The 17,462-nt window shown below is 41.0% G+C and overlaps 1 protein-coding gene across 2 annotated transcripts in view; it reads right to left on the bottom strand.

Moving 5' to 3' along the window:
* sgcd (sarcoglycan, delta (dystrophin-associated glycoprotein)) overlaps positions 1-17,462 on the bottom strand; it is a 362,364-nt gene that overhangs the window by 199,907 nt on the left and 144,995 nt on the right. For both annotated transcript variants that reach the window (XM_074672035.1, XM_074672036.1), the window contains exon 3: positions 14,104-14,165. The gene's annotated coding sequence lies outside the window, so the exon portion shown is untranslated. The remainder of the gene's footprint in view (positions 1-14,103; positions 14,166-17,462) is intronic.

Here is a 17,462-nt window from a genome sequence, read left to right as displayed (position 1 = left end):
GTATCTGAGCAGATCCAGGTCTTTGCAAAGTATAAATGAATCAAACCATGAACAAGGTCACCCTAGAAGAGAAGCTGCTACCCTCTTGTCTGACCCTTTTCTTCAACTCTGAGGATCCATCCATGACACACAGCTTGCTAATCAAGATGTGGATAAAGGAGATCAAGACTCAGACCAGTCTCCAGACCTAAACCCCATTTTGAATGTGATCCAGAGGAAGATAAACTTTGTCACTTGTTCAGAACCCTTTCAGGTTGTCTCCACGACAACAGACGTGGCCTTGTCATCATGAGATGGCAGAGACATTGTTGAGTTTGGGTGGAGACGAAGTCCACGGGCTTACACACACACACACACACACACACACACACGCACACACTGCATGCACACCTCTCAGTGTCTGTGCTGTGACGCCTTCCCTTTCTGACACCCTTACCTCTGACACATGTGCAAGTCTCACAGTTTTGTTGTGTCGGTTATTTATTTGCCTATGTGGTAAGAAGCCTAGTCTGATCTTTGTTTTTTTGTTTTTTTCCCTCTCTTTACCTCCTGTACTCTTTTTCACATCTAATGAAACAGGGCGCTGGGCACGCTGACGCCTCCCACTTCTCCTGCTACTGTCTCCCCATGTTATATGTCACTGTCTTTTTATGTTCTGGAAAGGATGAAACTAAAATTGAATCACCCCCCGGGGATAAATAAAGTAGTCTGAAATCTGGAAACAGATGGTGAACCTTTGGCCTCTATTGATCCACCTGCACAGAATCGTGGCTCTTTGTTTGTCTGAAACAACAACATTAAACAAATTTCATTAAACTCATTTATTGTGTTGCTAAGTTCACTAAAAGCATGCAGCACTCTGTGTTTTACTGATGAACCTGCAAAGCGGTCTGACCGGAAATCTCAGTCCACAAAGAGGAAATTACACACTGTGAGTGAGTTTGAATAACTGGAGTAACAGTTTGAAAAAGCTGCTTTTATATAATTTCTGGTGTAGAAATAACATCTCTGTTTGTGTGAAAGTGTTTCTTCGACCCCTCATGGTGCCTGAGTGTGTTCAGTTGGTGTTAAGAGGCCTCCTCCCCTCAGCAGCAGGCAAGCTGTTGAGTTTCACAATTCCACAGACAAACCGCTCCCCGCTGCACTCTACAGTTTTGTTTTCCCGCTGCTGTAGCTCTCTGAATCTTTACTTTTTCATATCAGAAACAGAAACAAAGCGGCTTGCCATGTGGAGTCTGTCTCGTGCTCCAGACATGAAACAACCTGCTGGGACGAAAACTCCTCTGACGAGTTTCAAACTTTCAAAATCAGATGCTCAAACTCTTAATTTACTGCATTTTCTTCTTCTTCTTAAAATTAAGTAGTACTGAACAAAAGTCACCTCACATGACCCCGATAGTCCTCCAGAAACTCCACGTTAACATCACTGAAAGCTGAGAGAGTCTAGGCCTCCCGGCTGCTGTTAATTAAGACTCTGGCTGCAGACTCAATAATGAGCTGTCTTTACGTGGTCAGGAGTTAATATATGTGATACTGTGTGCTGCTTTCTATTGAGCCACAGCTTAATGAAGGACTGGGATTATTCCTTTTAGTTTGCTGGATCTTTCTGTCATTCTGATGCACTTTTTTGCAGATTTGTGTGTTTAATTATAGGATGGAGAGCACAGAGTCTGAAGGACGACGGGATGTGTTTGTCAAGTTTTAATTGTAATGAAGTTTTGCTGAGGATTAGTGTATTGTTTGAGGTTCAACAGAAAGTAAGAATGAATTTAAAATGACTTTAAAAGGTGGAGTTTCAAAAAGTGGAGTGATTCAAAGGTTCTTCTTGGGATTAAAAAAAAAGGCTGCACTACCTAATTATTAGAAGTAAGTGAGTTAACTGGTTGGAATTTTTAATCAGAGCCTTTAATCAGGCATTTGGCATTTTAAAATTATTAGCATAGTCTGGTTCAATGCTAGTTCAAAAACAGTGTCTGAGAAATCACTTTCCATATTTGTCTGTAACCTAAAAATTTACAAGGCTATTTACAAGTCCGAGGAGCTTTGTCCAGTCTGCAGTTTGTGATTACAGAAAGTTCACCTCTGCCGTTTCAGAACATTAGAGCATCACCATAACACCATCAGAACATCAGACGGCAAGCAACAAAAATACTCATATTCACGATTTATAGGTACAAAATTTCTGATAATGGGTTAAAATTCTCTCTGAATCACTGCACAGGAATATAAAACATTGGGAAATTTTTAAAAACATTTTTACTGTCCTAAGTTGTATTACCTTGTTTGTAAAAAAAAAAAAAAAAAAAAAAAAAAAGAGGAAGGAAAAAAAGGGGGAAAAGACAAAAACAAAAACAAAGAGCAAACAGAAGAAACTTGGCTTTAAAACTGTGTCAGGAACAAAAGACTACATCCATTTCCAGATTGCGATAATTATATAAATACCTCAAATGTATGATTGAGAAAATGCAGATAAATGAATAAATGACCCTCATGTTTTATTAATATCTCCTCTCTGACTCAGGGCCCAAGTTTTTATTTTTATTTTCAGGTAACTCCAGTTTCACTCTGCGTCAAAGTCTCCTGGCGTCTCTTTGTTCTCTCTGGATGTCGAGACACGGTCAAAAACAATCACATCTCCACTCCAACAGTTTGACACCCACAGCACCTGCTGTACTCTGTCCTGAAGCTGCACCTCGCTGTTTTATCACACTTTCCCTCTCTGACACATTCACACGTCTAAGTGTCTGGCTTCAACCTGCAGCTGACGACCAATTAAAGGCTGATGTGTCATTTTTAATGAGCTGTTCAAAAATATCGCTTTGAAGTTCTCTTTGCAAGAAAACACTCGATTACCAAGACTTCTTTTTGTTGAGGTCTGACAGGTCGCACTGTCACTCTTTTATCAGAGTAAAAAAAAAATTGTACAACCTTTTTGTCAAGCTCATTTTGAAGTCAGAAGTCGGATGCTAGGTCTCAGGCATCTTGTGGGTTTCTCACCCATGCATCAAGATCTAGAGACCTAAGCCGTCTGACAAAGGATACTGATGAAAAAGCTTTTTGATATGACAGGGAATGCCAAACCATGCAACTTCATTAGAAGTCTGCTAGCAACATGAAGTTCCATGTGACTCCCTCCCTGACATTCACAGAGCAGTCACCACACAAGCCAAGCACAAAAAGGAAGCTGAAGATAATCGGCATCTACTTCATGAGCACTCTGCCAGGAGAAGCTTCCTGAATACCAACAAAGTCCTGGAGACCATTTCAACTGTTGCCACTAAACGGTACAGGTGATGGAACAACCTTGGCAGCCAGATGACTAGAAGGAGGGAGAGACATCACCCCCAGTGAGTGCCCCGCTACAGGCCACAACCAACCCTGAGCTGTCTGGAAAACCTTAAACCGCATCCACGTTGAAGAAGTGGAAGCCAGCGACATCTGTACGCAGATGAGGAGAGTCCTAAACCATGGCGTACATCATGAGCTGTGGCAAGGCTCCGCAGTGTACCGAAGATGACCTGGCCGAGCTCGCCTGCGTCAGCCACTGCAGGGACGTGATATGAAGATGGCCGGATAGTCAGACACGATGAAGAAGAGTCCTGAATGTGGAATCATGGAGCTGGATGGCTGAATTCATCCTGGATGATGAGTTTCATTTTTGTTGACTCCCATGAGCCTCAGAGTCTCCTACTTTCTGATCTCCTCACCTCTGTCTCGCTTCTTCTTTTGCTCTCATCTGTCATCATCAACGCTCTCCTTTTCCTCCTCTCACTCTGTCTGACTTGCTCTTATGAGGCTCCGTCTCACTCTTGTTTTTGTTTCTGCTTTTCAATCCTTCACTATTGATGTTCTCTCTCCTCCTTACTCCCTTCTTCCTTTCTCCTGCTATCTTACTGTTTTGTTTTTCTGTTTTCATCCTTCACCTCTCTTCTCTTAGCCTCCTCCATCCTTCACTTCCTCCTCTCTCCTGATCTTTACTGTCCTCCCTCCCCCTCTCTCAGCCTCCACAGACACAGATAGTGAAATATCCTGGTTGACAGAGCTGAGCAGTAAATCCTGCGCTGACCTCCCACTGCATTTAAATTCTCTAATCTGGTGACAAAAAGACTGAGGCGAGAGCTGGTGCCTTCTGGGAAAGGTCATATTGCTAACTAATCTGCGGCGTGCTCCTCTCCCTCCATCCTCCCCCAGCTCCGCTCCGCCCTGCTGTGCTCTCAGTGTTAGCTGTGTCATTGCTCTCATGTCTGGAGGTCACTGTACTGCGCAGAGCGACCTCACAAGTTTTGTGTAGCAATTAATTAGCGTCAGCGTGGCCGGCACATATGGGCCTATTATCATAAGGCCTCATGGGAGGATATTTCCTGCTCCCATTATTCAGCGGGATGTGACAGGACGGCTTTAAAATGCCAGCAGGCTTCTCTGTCACTCCTCTGTCGGTCCTGTAGTCACAGCGCAGATGAGCAGAGAGTGTCTGGGGCTATTTTTAACAGCGTTTCACTCCACGCATTCAGGGCTTCATTCAGATCTGTTTGTTCGGCACGCTATGCAGCATCAGGCCTCCTCAGGTGACCTATTTTTACTCCCCTAACACACCCTGCCTTTGGACATGAGCTGGTTGGATGTGTATATTTAATAACAGGCTGGATGAAGGAAAAATTCACACAAGCGTTTGAGGTCTGTGCTTTAAGACGTTTTAAAATCACGAAAAGATGAAGCACTTTCTCTTTTTGCTTTTATTAAGTCACCAAGTGTTTTCTTTGTCTGTTTTTAAGTCTTGATGGCCAAAACACACCAGATCCATTAGGTTTCAATTTAGTTCAAGACTTTTATTTCTGCAATATACTGCAACAGCCTATTGATTTATAGAAAGCAGATCAAGCAGGACAGGAAGTTGTGTTATGAAACCAAAAAAGGAGAGGATCATCATTGAGGTGGGAATCAAGGGAACTCCTGGGTCTGTGACTCCAGCTGTAGGTTGTGAGGTTCTGGACTGAGCACGCAGCCAGTGTAAGGTGACGGAACATGAACACAGATCTGCTGTGAGTCTGGTGTAAAACCTCAAACCTGTTGACTCTTGGTCTGGCTCTCCTCATTACCTTGGTCAAGCTAGGCAAGCCTAATACCATCTGTTGTTGACAGGTTCTACTTTGTTTTGAAAGTTACAGGATGTTTCAATGTGTTTTCTGGGCACAACTTCCTGTCCGGCATGATCTTTTTGCTTCTGCATCCGACTAAAATAGAAGTCCATGTGAGCCTGGGACGATAAATTTTGCTGGCTATATTGTCCCGCAAAAATTGTCAATATTATTGACAATATTTTTGAGAGAAAATTAACCACTAATGTAAAACTAATACATCATAATAATGCAGTACACCCTTTAAAATGCGACTTTTTTTTTTTTTTCATAAGTATTAGAACAAACGAACCCAGGTGCTGAGAGCAATGCACAGGGTGAACCCTCTAGTCATCTCTGGGATCCAGAGCCCCCAATCCCTCTGCCCCCTGTCTCTGGAACTCCCTCCCACTGGACACCCGTGACATTGACTCATTGATTATTTTTAAATTCTGCCTCAAAACCATCTATTCCGACTTGCCTACTCAATCTGACTGTCATCTGTCTTATCTTTTGAATCAATTTCTTTAAACTTTCATTTACATACATTTTTGTTTTTTAATTTTTGTTGAAGTGTTTTTAAGCTATGTTTTGTATGCTGTCCTCGGGTGTCTTGAAAGGCGCCTTGAAACAAAATGTATTATTATTATCCAGCCTGTTTCGAGGCAAAAGATGAGGGAAACAAGCACGCATGCAATACAGTGAGGCCAGCAAAATTGTTGAGTTAATTTCATTTATCCTCTGATTAATGAATTTATTGACTATCAACCTAGACCTACGTCCATGTACCTGATCAGGAGGTCTCCAGTCTCCTGAGCAGAGAATACAGCAGGTCTCACTCACAAAATCCTACAAATTCAGGTTACATCAGCGCCAGAAAAGCTGCTTCTTTGTGTCTGGATTAAGAATCAACTAATAAAGTATCACAGTTAGGGGTAAGTTATTAAGCAGGAGTTTTTTTATTTTTGTGATTGTGCTCATGGGAAGTGCAGCTTTCATGCAAAGCGGTCACCAGAATCAACACATTAAATCTCCTTACTATGCCTTTCAGTTATGGATAAGATCGTTTTTCTTTATTGCAGCTTGACAATAAATTCAACACATAACTTCTGGACTCTCACTTTTTGTTCCTAATTAATGTTGTAATGCACTTTTACAGTCTTAATGTTTTGTTTTAACACATTTTTATGTGTCTGTGAAGATCTTAGAGTCGTGTCTGAAAGGTCATGAATAAATAAATGCCTACTTTATGATCCATCATGCATTTATGGCGTGTCTGGAACACTTTGTTAAAAAGCTTTGAAGAAATCAGATTAAGGACTTATGGGAAATATATTATATTGTTCTGTTTTTATGCTTCTGTTTTGCCCCTCTGGTGCCCCCTGTAGCATTTTTTGCATGCATACAAGCTTAAGTATGACATGGAATGTGAAGTTCTACTGTACAAAAGGCTTGTAAGCAGATACATTTGCAGAGTTACTGAAAATCAATTGCTCAACCTTTTCAGCACCGCGGACAGCGACACTGACATTCTCTGAACTTTCCTCTTGTCTTGGAAGGAGTCCTATAGAAAGTTTCAGCAAAGTTTAGATAACACCTTTATAAAGTTATCATGTTTGCCTTTTATTTTATTTTTTTAAAGTGAGGGTTTTGGAAGAATGAGTAGCAAAACAGGAAGCAAGGATTTTGTGCTGCAAAGGTAAGAGAGCTGAGGGAAACACATTCATTTTTGTTTCTTCAGACTCTGTTTCCAGGAACTGTGGATTGAAGCAGTTGTTACCTATTTTATCATTACGATTCAGGTTCTTTTAGTTTGAGAGGGTCCACACCCCTGCAGGGTAAGCGTCTGTTTTTGTGCGCCCAGTCTCAGTCAAGAGGATTTGGAGTTGGCATCTTCTTCTTTCCATTTTCTCAGGAACAAGATTCCCTGCATCCTCCTCCTTTTCTCTCCATAATTTATTCCCTGCTCCTCCTCTCCATCCCTCACCCTCACCTGTTCTCCCCCCCTTGTTCCCCGGCTCTCTGCGTTCCTGCATGTATTGTTGGCACCGCTAACAGGCTTTTGGAAGTGGCCTTCAGAAGCAGCTGGACGGCTGCCGGAAGCCTTTGGAGAGCTGCCAGGCCGCCTCTCCACCTCCTCCTCTGCCTGCACACCTCCACTTCTCCTCCTCCTCTACACATTTTAATCTCTCCTTTCCCTCTGCCATAGGTCCTCCATCCTCTCTTTATCCCTCCATCTCTCTGCGTACTTTAAACTAATCTCTCCTCTGCACTCGCTCACACCTCCCTGCCTCTTCCAGAATCTGTGATGATATTTATGCATGGTTTGAGCCTTTCTGTACAGACAAAAACATCCATTTTAATTCCACGATGCTGGACAAGGATGCTCTTTAGTTTCTGCTCAACTTTGCACCATCAGGGTATTATATTTTTTAATCACAATGCCTCTTTCTGAGCTCCAAAACGGTGCACAACATCTGTTCTTATCTTATTAATTCTCACTCTTATTCCAGCTCTCTGTGTCCTTCCAACTCCCTCATTTCTGTTTCTATTGTTATTTTTATTTGTTATGTTTTTCAAAAAACACATTTCTGTACTAGCCTTATGAATGCCCTTTTTATCTTTTTTTTTTCACAAACAAAGTAAAAATCTATTGTTTGAGCAGGGTTTTGGTTTTTATTGTCCAAATTTATGGACTGGTAAACACTTCTCAGTTTTTCTTACAGATTTCTAGAGAAGACATGCATTTCAAACACAATAACTAGAATCTTTAACTTTCTTCTGACTCAGGTTTCTTTGACTTTTGCAAATACATCACCTGTGACTTACTGCATTCACTCCTAGATAGTGAAATGGATGACTCTGGTGTACTTTTCAATCAGAGTACAGATGTTAACATGCAGTCTCATTCTGTAGTGGTTTGTCAAAGTCTTGCAGGAAGTTTTTAAAGGTTTTACAGTAAATCCAAACAAAGGCAGAACAGCATGTTTAATATGCACAACAAGGGTTCACAAACTTTTTTCAGTTCTGACTGCAGGTATTTTTGAGTGAACAGGAAATGTGTTTTCTTTAAATCCAAAAAGTCCAGGTTATTATACCAAAAAAAAAAAATGTCTTTATAAGTCTTTAAATACATATGGGGACCTGTCACCCAGGGTTTGCTGACTTGACTACAACACTGCACTGCTGATGCCTGTCCAGCCAAACTTACATTTTAACATGGACCACCCTGTCAGAAGTGCTAATACTAAGCATGCAAAAAGATAAATCTGCTGGTATGGCTGTGCTTTGGGAGCTCCCTACCTTTTCACATGCTAACATAGAATTTCAGAGGCAGGGAGAGCACACCTCCCCTATCTTTCATGTCTATACATGAAAAGCTGGTAAAATTGTCAGCTGAGCTAGACAAGCTGGAGGTTCAGACTTTCAAAAGCCATGCGTGCTGCTCCCGCTCTGACTGGTGTTTTGTTGAAGACTGAAGGAATCCTTTGGGGACTTTTCTGCATCAAAAACTGTAGCAAGATTAACTGTCACCCTCATGTGACCTCAAAAAAAAAGTGAAAGTTCACACATCATCCACGTGACTTTGAGTTATTCTGCCCCTTAGCAGTAAATGTGTTTCTTTTGTCAGTTTTAAAGCTTAACTTTTCCTCCTGCCTGTCCGTGATGACTTTGTCCGGCAGCTCTGCTCGGCGTGTTTGCTCCTTCATGCGGCTCATTCAGGATCTTCAGGGGTTTCCAGGCTGGAGAAATGTCACGAAACACCCCAAACACCAGCTCACTCCATAAAGTGAGCAGCTGAAACTTTTATGTCTCAACCTGCAGCTTGAGCAGAAGGTTCTGGCAGCTCCTGTCCCGTGGTGAAATCGGTGCTTCTGTGTGTTTTCTAACGCAATGTTTGGCAATCAGGGACCTGAGGCAGACATGCAACCTGTCAGTCAGAGTCTCGTCTTAAAAAGCTCATTCTTCCTTTCTGTGTCGTCCCTCTCTGCCAGATTCAGTCTCAGCTTGCTCTATTTTTAACCCTAATGCATCTTTTCCTTGAAGCTTGTGTTTTAACTCTCAATGCACAAAAACCTGCATTTCTGGTTGCCCCTGCTGTTGCTGTTTCACATTTTCAGGCTGGAAACCGTCAGATGTATTGGGTGACCCTGTCTCAAAATAACTTGATACCGGTCTGTGCAAAGCTTTAACTCCAGAGTTATAGAAAAAAATATGCGTTTCCACCATTAGAATTCTTTTCAAAATCATGGAAACCTGTTTTTTTTTTTTTTTTTTTCCTGGAAATCACAAGGATTCAGCGCCTTTGAAGAACAAAGCTCGAGAAAAAGGGAAAAACACAAACACAGGTGCTCGGGGGGAAGCGTGTGCTCATGCTCAAACACAAAAACACAGAGGTGCAGGGGGGAGTGCTGAATCTGAGAGAGACTTGTCAATGTTTACATCCCTGGAGAGACACACTGCTTCTTTTTATTCCAGTTAACTTTAAGAGGAATGTGAGCTCGGTGGTGTGTTTGTACAGTAACTTAAAGTCAGATGTTGAGGCATTTTCATCAAAATGCATCCAGACCTGAAAACTCTGCATACGCAGTCACATAGTATCATCATCATGCATCAACCAGTTCTCCTATCTAAGTCACAGAAAAGACACTTTAGTGTCACAGCACCCCGATGGATGAACAGGATGCTCTCGCTCTAAATTTCATTTACTCAAAGAATCCAACAATGGGGAAGTCATGTGATTTAGACTGTTGTTTAAATAAACTGTCTTCAAACTGACAGCAGCTTTGAAAAGGACATACATTTTCACTACACCTAATGTTTAAATAAATATTTGCAACCTCCTTGATTTAAGACATGATCTAGAGGCTAGCTCCTGACCAACTCCGTCATGTTGGTTTAGTCAGTACCTATCACTGATATGAAAGGGAGAGGGTGGTGAGCTTGGGTGACTAACATGAGCCAGAAACAAGACGAGAGAAAGGAGGGAAACTAAATTTGATGAAAGAATGACTTGTTTTAGTGAGTGATTTGCACAGATGATTTGTTTGTTTTGAACAAATCGTTCATGAGCGACACATCACTAATAAGTGAAGACCTCATCATCTCAGCAAATCTGGTGAAGACCTGGTGCTATTTGAAGAACAGAGTGTTTTGATCAGATTCAGAGATTTCTACAACATATAAATATGAAGAGGTTTGAAAACCTGCACGCTCAGTCTGATCATCCAGGATTGATTTCATAAATCTGTGTTTATGATATGGGAGAGCAGAGTACACACAGTTACTTTTGGGGCTCACTGTGGCTACAATTGATTCTTTGTAAATTCACCTCACAATCTTTTAAAGCTCCAGAAGTTTCTGAGTTTTCAAATTCGATTGAAATTCAATCCATTGAATAACCCAGTTTCAGTATTTTTAGATTTAAAAAGCTCTTTTGCATCCCATCCTGTTTTTTTTTTCTTCCTTTCACTTCCTCAAAGCAGCGTCTGAGCTCCTCTGAGCACATGACGACCCAGAATACAACAAAGTTTGCTGATTTGCATTTTCCTGCTGCAGGATAAACAACAACTTTTAAATGTGACAGGACAGAAAGTCTAAGAGGAAACGATGATAAGCTCCCTAAAAAGGAAAATAAATGCCTGAAAATACAAGAAACATGTCACTAACTGTAACAGACCACACCGCCGTAGGAATGTGCTTCTGCTTCTGTCCAACCAGACATGCAGCCTTACATTCCTGGTTATTGGCAAAGTCGGCATCTGACTCATGAAGCAGTGACTCCTGGGATCTGTGTTGGCTTCTGTGTTGTCATGGATGGAATTAGATCACAAAAATAACTCCTCCAGTCTGCCCTCAGGCTGGAAACTAATCCTTGGATGAACCACCGCCTCGTTTGACCTGATCCTGACCTCATCTTTGTCACCACACTAAAAATAATCCAAGCGGCTTCCTGCTGTTTCAGTCCTTCCAGCAGAAATGAAGATGAAACGGCAGCACACCGGCTGGCTGCAGAACCATTGTTTTCTTGTTAAAGTCACTTTTTTTATTTTACAGTCCATTGGCAGCTAAGTGAGCCGAACGTGTTCCACGAGTCCGGTTAGACGACAGCGTTTCCTGTTGTTCCCCCACAGTCTCTCTGCCTCTGTGTCTATGCCTCTGTTTGATTTTATAAAGCCATTCTCTGTTTCCTTGTTGGAGGGAACACCTGTGAAATCAGTGTAAACGCTTTGGCAACATGACAATATGAGCCACAATACAGCTGAGTGCTCTGCGCCTTTGTTTTTTACTCGCACCAGTTAAACGAAGCCAACAGGAGGAGGCGAGGAGCTCAGCGCTCCCTGAAACAGATGCTGTGTATGCCCAGACTCAGGAGGCGCACCTGTGCTTTCTGCTCCGGTTCACTTAAGTTAAAACTCTGCACCAACACTAAAAGCTGCCCAACAATTACCTCTGATGAGAAAGTTCCTCGTTACCTTAACGTCAGCGCTGCACTCTTGTCCAGTTTTTATGTATTTTGAATATCTTTGGTTTATGGAACAGTAAAATTTAAGCTACGATGAAAAAGCTTGCAGAGTGCTCATTTAATCTGCATATTTATGTTTTCTTTGGATGCAGTAAACCAGCCAGGAAGTGAATAAAAGCCAACAGCAGTGAAATGCATTCAATTAATAACTGGTCCTTTTAGCAGAACAAGTGCTCAGGCTTTAGTGTGTCCCTGAACGTGAAAAGCTCTAAAACAGCTCTGGGAAGACATGAAACACTTCATAAAACTCTTAACATTTCTGGATTTCAAAAGAATGTGTGAACAAGACTAACTTTTCCTTAAATCTCATCAAACTTAAGACTCCTTTCTATCGCACTGCTCCTGACTCAGGATAAATTCACCTGTATCATGTTGTTTGTGACAGACAGCACCTTGCTTTGCTTGGTTCACAGCAGTGACAGCAGACCTGCAACCCATTTTGTCTTACAGTTTTTCAGCCATCCGATAATTCTACTGTGAGGTGAGTGTAAACACTGACAAAACTTTAATTTTTTAATCTGATTAAAGCATCTTCACAAACAGATTTAATTTCCTCAACTTAAACACAAAGTGGCATGCCTCGCCTCCAACAGTTTCTTTTTCCAATTGCTATAATTTATTAGAGAATGACTAATATGTTTTTGTTTTTGTTTTTTTTTATTAGGGCCAATTCAGATACTGATGATCAGTGGGCAAGGAAGCTGATAACCGATATCTGGGGCTAGTATTTGTTTGCAGTAAAAGTAAAAATATTGGCGTCAGAATTTGGAATAATACAAACTCCAACGCTTAACTTTGTTTAAAAGCCATTAAGCGTATGTTTATTAAACAGCTCCAAGTCAAAATATACAGTGGAATGGATTTGACTGGACTGGAATGGAGCAGAATGTACTAGACTTGACTGGACTAGCAAAGAGTGGACTAGCCCGCAGTGGACTAGACTTGACCTGACTGGAGTGGAATGGATTTGACTGAACTGGGATGAAATGGAATATACCAGGCTTGATTAAAATGGCATACAGAGGACTGGAGTGCAGTGGACTTGGCTAGACTGGAGTAAAGTAGACTAAAATGAATGGACTAATCTCTAATTCAGACATAAAGCTTGAGGGCCACACAGCGCAGCACCGGTCACTACGCCGCACTTAGAAACCACTCTAGCTAAACATTAACACAGCAACACCAACGGCTGTGCATGGCTGTTACACTGTGAGTCATTTTTCCCAGAGTGCGCAGCAGAAATGCATCAATCTCTGCAGAGCAGATTGTACCAAACAGGAAATCAGGCCCAAAAACGATCAGAGTATCCAGTAATTTCAGAATAAAGCCCCATGTTCTAGCTCCCAATCATAAATCTCATCCTTGTTTTTCAAATCTACATCACTGACACATGGCCAGATCAGCAGGTCAGATCTAGAGGAAACGGGGGGGGGGGGTTTGGACAAGGGAAAGTTAATCATGTAGGCATATCACATTCTTTCTATAAGGACACCAGCAGAAAGGAGAAGGCATGGACTAAGGGGCTGAAGTTTTGGGAGGGCCAGGTGAGTTTAATATGCTAATTTATTACCATGCAAGCACATTGTCATGGGTGGGATTCATGCAGGAACATGTGGTGCTCCTGGTATCTTGTGAACTCGGGTATCCAGCTGCTACGGGCGCTGCCCTGCGGCGCAGCGCTCACAATGTATATGCGAATTATGGGTAAAACAGACAGAATAGAGGAATGGACTGGAACGGATGAAGAGGAGTGGTACAGATTGGAATGAAAGTGAAAGGAATTAAATAGAAATAAACCACAGTGCTCCACAAGATCAACGTGCTGTTGTTGAGCACAAAGTGGGATAAAACAAAGATCATTACTCACAAACACACACAGCTCTACTTTACATACCCCAACCTGTCCCGCCCCTTTCTTTTTTTTCTCCCGACACCTATGTGACATACTTTATCAATCAAATATGGCACCAATGACCCTTACTGTGTTTCAAAAAACAAAAAAATAAAGTACCGGCCTGAAGACTTAGTTCCAGCTAAACTTTCAGAAAAAGTACCACAAAGAGATCATTAATAACAACAAAACCTTTTATACCCACAAGACTCTCTGAGGGTTTCATCGACACAACATCCTGCTTCTCTAAGAGAATAAAAATGACTCATTGCCTCTGTAAGACAAAAACAGTCCCAAATAAATGCATCTTCCTCTGCTTTTAGGAGTGTTTACTTTAAGATGCAGAGACCAGCAGAGATCTCAGCAGGAAGCTGACTGATTCTTCCATCCCTGAAGAGGAGATGGTGTTGAAACATTATCAACAAACATAACAGAAGCAGCGCTTTGATCTGGGTAAATGACACTGTCTTAATGCAGCTTTTCCTGCAGTTTCAGATCTTAAAACACACAGAAACACACACAGGAAGCTTCCTGCAAACAGTTAATGAAGCCAAACATGCTGGCTCTCTTACCTCAGTGTGTGAGTGTGCTGATTCGGGGTTTCTGACTGGGTCCGGGGGATTTCTCTAATCACCTGAGAGGAGAAGAAGAAGAAAGAGACGGTCAGCATGTGAAGGATGGGTTCGCCCATAAGCTGATCACATCCTCCCTGCCTCATGTTATTATTTCCCAAGTTTCTCCAATTAGGAAGTGCTGATGTGGGATCAGGGCACCAACTCTACCTCCCAGCAGTCATCACTTTTACCGCAGAGAGGAAACAGAAAGAACGGAGGGAGAGGATCAGCAGAATTCCTCAAAAATCCAGAAACTTTGGAGCTCTAAGGACGTCTTTGAGCCCTCCTATTGGTTAGATATGTGCTGCGTGGACCTATGCCGTGTTTTCATGTTAAATCACAGTTGTTTATTATTTCAGCAACGTTGCAGCAGCGTACATATTAAAAAAGTTAGAAACCAATCCGTCAGCCATGGTGGCTTCTCTGTTGTGTTTATGCTGTGGTACTGCGTTTGCTGAAATAAGTCGGCCTCAGTGTTTTATTGGAGTCATTACTGGGAGGTTTCTATAATCACAGGTTGTAGAGGTCGGGATATTTGGGGAGAACAATAGAAGGCCAGACAAGCTAAAAATATGCCTCTTATAGTTGGTTAAAACTCACCAGGCCAATGGCTACAGCGCAGAGAGGCCTATGACATTAAAACCTCTTTTTTATTTGTTCATTTGTATTGAAAAAAGTTTTATCAAAATTTCGAGAAAAAAACAACAAGCATAAGTGGCTAAGTAGGAAAGCTGAAGATGATGACTTTCATTCAATGTTTTGTTTATGCCTGTTTGGAGTTGGCGTGATCACCGCTATCAGTGACCAGTGAATAAAATCACTGGTGCTCATGAATTGGCATCATCATGAGTGCAGCCTCCAGACCAATGTTGTGTATTATTTCACTCAAATTGTGCACACTTCTAGTTGTAATAAAAACACTGGCAAGGTGCATTAGTACTTTATCAACACTTCAGAAATTTCAGGTTTAGACCTCTTAATGTCTTTGGAAAGTGTCTTGAGATAATGTTAAGTACGATTTGGCACTGTATAAAAAATGACTGATTGATTGGTAGATTGATTGATTTATTTATTGATTGATTGGTTACCGATCCACTCTATTGTATGGATTTCCTATAAAAACAGATATTAATATAGAACTTTTAATTTAATATGAACAGATTTTGAGAGCATGTCACTCAACTTTCTTGCTGTTTGCTTAATGTAGTTTTAGCAAAGTTTCCGCTGATAACACACGATATATATATATATATATATATATATATATATATATATATATATATATATATATATATATATATATATATATATATATATATATATATATATGGGTTTTTTTTTTTTTTTTTTTTTTTTTGAGTTTCTTGGTAAGTTATCAAAAGTCTTTCAACTGTCAGCTGTAGTTTCATTACTAACGACTGAAACAGTGGCAGAAAATCTGCTTCTTTTTTGACATTATAATTACTTAAATATTGAAAAATAGCTATTTTACTCCGGTTTTGAGTATAGCCTACTTAAATTGATTAAGCAGCTACTAGGGATATCTCGATCACCTTTTTTTTGCTCCTGATCTGATCCCGATTTTTGTATTTTGAGTATCTGCCAATCCCGATATTTCCCGATCCGATCTTTCAGCAACACATTAGGAAAAAAGAAAAGAAAAAAACTCTTACAAGTTGTCTTGATTTTTTTTAATTTTATTTAAATGAAGGTTTCATTCTAGCCAACATGGATATAGCTTTTTTTCTCCACTTAGTGCAGCATTGGATCAACAAAATAAAGATAAAGCTTCTCAGTGGTGCATCACAAGATTACCTTGTATGTGGGTGACAATAAGGTTGCAATTCCTTGTTTGCAATATTGTTGTACTTGTTATAATGACAAATAAAGTTATATTCTAAAATGAATGATGATGTTCTTTTATACACATTTTAATTAAAAACAAGAACTAAGGCCCCAGGCTTTTTCCGATTCTGTCTCCCCCGATCTCCGATCATCAAATAAATGCCCCGATCCCGATCCGATCACATGATCGGGATCGAATCGGGACATCCCTAGTAGCTACAGAGGTCGGTGCTGCCAGTTTCTCACTTAAGTCCTTAAAGAGTATAGCACTGACTGTGGCCCCCAGTCAATTTGAGACTGCTGCTGGGCCAAATGCATGAAGCTCTGAAGTAAAGTATGCAACCTCACTGCTTTCTTTTTTTTTTTTTTTATTTGCATGATGGATGATGTTTGAGACTGAAAGTATGGTAATTCTGAGGAGTTCAAAGAATTGATTCTTCAACATTTACTTTTGGTGTTATAAAGTCTTCTGGGTGGGGGGACAACACCATTCTTGCAACCTACCACTTCATGCATTTCTGCAGACTGCCACGAAAAGGGTTCAATTCTTGAGACATGAGCTATTTCTCATCTGAAATTAGTAAGCCTGAAATAATGTTAATTGTAATTTCAACAGGGAAATAACCACTAGTGTGCTTGGTTTTACATCATAAATACTCCATCAAATCTTTCCAGACAGTTTAATTTAAGCTGTTTCAGGTTATTATGAGTCACGTCTCAAACCGTAGAACATTTTTATTTGTGCAAACCAGGGGAGAAAAGTTGAAGATAAGAGGCTGTTTTTTCCTCCAGTTAGAAAAGTCCATGATGGATTACAGTGCTGGGAGTCATTTCTACATTTAATAATTTAGCATCAACCAAACAAACATCAATATAAACCCGACAAAAACAATCATACAGCCATCCAAATCCTAAAGCTTTCATGTCAGAAGAAATTTAAACAGCTATATTAATAACCACAATTAGGAATCACTGAGTGCTGACTCAGACGTTACGGAACTTCTGGCTCCACAAGAATGTTCTGTTTCCATTACAGAAAGATTAAGTTTAGTCTGTTCAAAGCAAATCAGAACTAGATTCCTCTGATTTTCTAATACCACAGATAATAGCTGGGCGAAGATCCACTCCACAAAGAAATTTCTGCATCAAACACATCTCTCAAGAACACAGAGCTGTTCCAGACATGGGTGACACACCTGAGCCGAGCGTTTAATGATTCCGATGTACGCCAGGGGAGGAAATGAGCTGCTGGAGCAGGAATTAGCGGCACGACGGAGTAGAGCCTCGCAGCATATGGAGGTTTAAAAATGTGGATGAATCAGCAGTTCTTACTTAACGGCGAGCCATGAAAACGCTTTGGATGCAGGAGTCATTGAGTGTGATAAAGCAGAGGGCATCTCACACAGTGTGGGTCTCTGCATATCTCAGGATGTGTAACTGAAGTTAGTGGGTGTCTTTAAGCGTGTAAACCT

The sequence above is a fragment of the Halichoeres trimaculatus genome, unplaced genomic scaffold (genome assembly GCF_033239565.1).
Source record: "Halichoeres trimaculatus isolate MK-OKI-2021-1 unplaced genomic scaffold, fHalTri1.1 fHalTri1_scaffold_6, whole genome shotgun sequence".
NCBI lineage: Eukaryota > Metazoa > Chordata > Actinopteri > Labriformes > Labridae > Halichoeres > Halichoeres trimaculatus.
This window is presented reverse-complemented; position numbering and strand designations above follow the sequence as displayed.